At 30.8% G+C, this 2,274-nt stretch overlaps 1 long non-coding RNA gene across 1 annotated transcript; it reads left to right on the forward strand.

Moving 5' to 3' along the window:
* The first annotated feature begins 314 nt into the window (after window positions 1-314).
* On the forward strand, window positions 315-1,795 carry LOC120355429. The gene is made up of 2 exons (XR_005573514.1): window positions 315-923; window positions 1,383-1,795. It is a non-coding gene; the product is annotated as an uncharacterized LOC120355429 (long non-coding RNA).
* The last annotated feature ends 479 nt before the right edge of the window (window positions 1,796-2,274 follow it).

Raw genomic sequence — 2,274 nt, forward strand, 5'->3', positions numbered from 1 at the left:
GGGCACTGCTACTTCAATCCTGGGAATATTATATTACTAGCCGTCAGGCTCGCTTCGCTCGCCATATCCGTTTAGCCAGACGTTTAGTCTGGACCCCCGACTGGATCGTCCTAACATATGATAAAAATGCTCAAATGAAAAATGCAGGCGAGCGGAGCGAGCCTGCTGATCTCATTCTCGGACGATCCAGTCGGGGGTCCAGGGGGCGGAGCCCCTGGCTAGACGGATATGGCAAGCGAAGCGAGCCTGTAACAATTTTGGACATGATTATTTTTATCTTGTTTTTCTGTTATTTCGGTTCTAAATTCGATTGTATTATCAGTTTGTTTTTCTCAGTGAGACAAAGATGCACTTATGGGATCGAGCTGTACCCTTCGAATAATCTACTTTCTTGTTCTCTCCAGTTCTTTTTTGCTATTTTCTTTCTCCCTTTTTCTGTCCTTGTTGGTAGCTTTGAGTTTGCATTGCTCTTTCTCTCTAGTTTCTTTGTCTAATTTTGATAATTCCGTTTTTCTTACGTCACTGTCTTGTTTGCTACTCCGTCTTCAACGCTCGATGATCCATTCTGTCTCTGAATTTCGTGAGTGGAGGTTGTAAATTTAACTTTTCCTTTGATTCCAATTTTATTTAGCTTATGCTAAATTTTTCTATTATTACAATATGTAGTTGATCAGAGACAGATTTCATTCATCACAAGTTGTGATATTATTATTATTTTCTTTATTTTTTTTTTATTTCCTTTTTAAATATGTAAATTTTCTTGTTTGTTTTTAAAAAAAAAAAAAAGAAAAGTAATCATGTCCGAAAATTTAATTGAGTATTCATTCTAGCTGGCCTAAGTTATGGCAATTTATTTATATTTGTTGGAAACCTCATTCATCACATATGTATCCATAGTAATTTCTACAATTTCCGCTGTACAGGTAAAGCATTATTTATTTATATACTTTACTTATTGTTTTATAAGTCAAGTCTGATCAGATTATAATTAATCCCAGCTTTCCTTAAATTTGTTTTTCAGCTCTAATTCTCGTAATTCAAAATGTTGGAAATATTTCTATGCAAGTTTATATAATAGTAAAATTAAATTAATAAATAGATAAATATCAAATTATCTTTGTCACGCTGGTCAAATAATAAATAAATAATTAAATAAAATTGTAAAGCCTTATTCAAGTTATAATTTTTCTTTTTAAAAAATCTCTTTTGGAAGCTTCGCTTCGAGTATCTTGAATTATTTATCTTTAAACTATTATTGATGAATTTATTAAAGATCTTGTGTATTGTTGATTTTTTTTTAAGAAGAGCAAATTCTGTATTATTGATCTCTCCTTTAGTATTACAGTATTTATATATATTCTTTTCGTTTCTCTATTATACAGCGGTCATAGACTCGTAGACTCATAGACTCGTAGACTCGTAGTATCACAGGATGTCTTAGTTATGGCCATGGAAGCTGAATCCTTGCTGACCAACTCATCACAAGGAAACCAATATTTCCAGAAAAGATCTAAATTCGCCGTAAAAAGGATACTTCAAGAACTTCTTGTGCAGTGAAAAATTAATAAGTGAAAAATTTGAATAAAGTGTACGGAGGCCTCCTCACTTCAATACACCAGGTATTTACGAAACAACCATATTAATTTATGGAAAATTCACAGGCAACTACTTCGCAAAAATAAAAGGGACAGGATAATAAATAAATTTGTAATTACTTGATTTAAATTTTGTTTATTTTTTGGAAATTCTATTTATTTGATCTATTATGTATATTAAATTGCAAACATGATTACAATCTTATTGTTGATTATTGAATATGCCTAACAATCATCAATGACAAGTAATGAATGGGGTAAATCTTGAATTGTTGAGCTGCCATATCATTCAATTATAAATGTTGCTACTTAGAAGGAGTTGGAAATTAAATAAATGGAATATTTTAGTTAATATATTGAACTATATATTCAATTTATTGATTTAAATATTCGAAGGATTATTTCCTTCCCATCTCAAAGATTAATTTCAACTCCGGTAAACTGTGGTAACATTTCAAGCCTGACGGCTAGTACACTATAGATGCTTGATTGATGTGATATTAAACGCTCATAAGATAGACTTTGAGTTGTTTATTTATTATTCAGACTAACTTAATTTGAAATTCAATAGTAAATATTCTTATTTAGACTATTGGGTACCATGATTCAAGATTCAAAATATTATTATTTTTGAAACTAGAAGTGGAAAGTTCTAGGAAATACATTCATTTTGAACAAT

Source organism: Nilaparvata lugens, unplaced genomic scaffold (assembly GCF_014356525.2).
Source record: "Nilaparvata lugens isolate BPH unplaced genomic scaffold, ASM1435652v1 scaffold11569, whole genome shotgun sequence".
In the NCBI taxonomy this organism is placed as follows: Eukaryota; Metazoa; Arthropoda; class Insecta; order Hemiptera; family Delphacidae; genus Nilaparvata; species Nilaparvata lugens.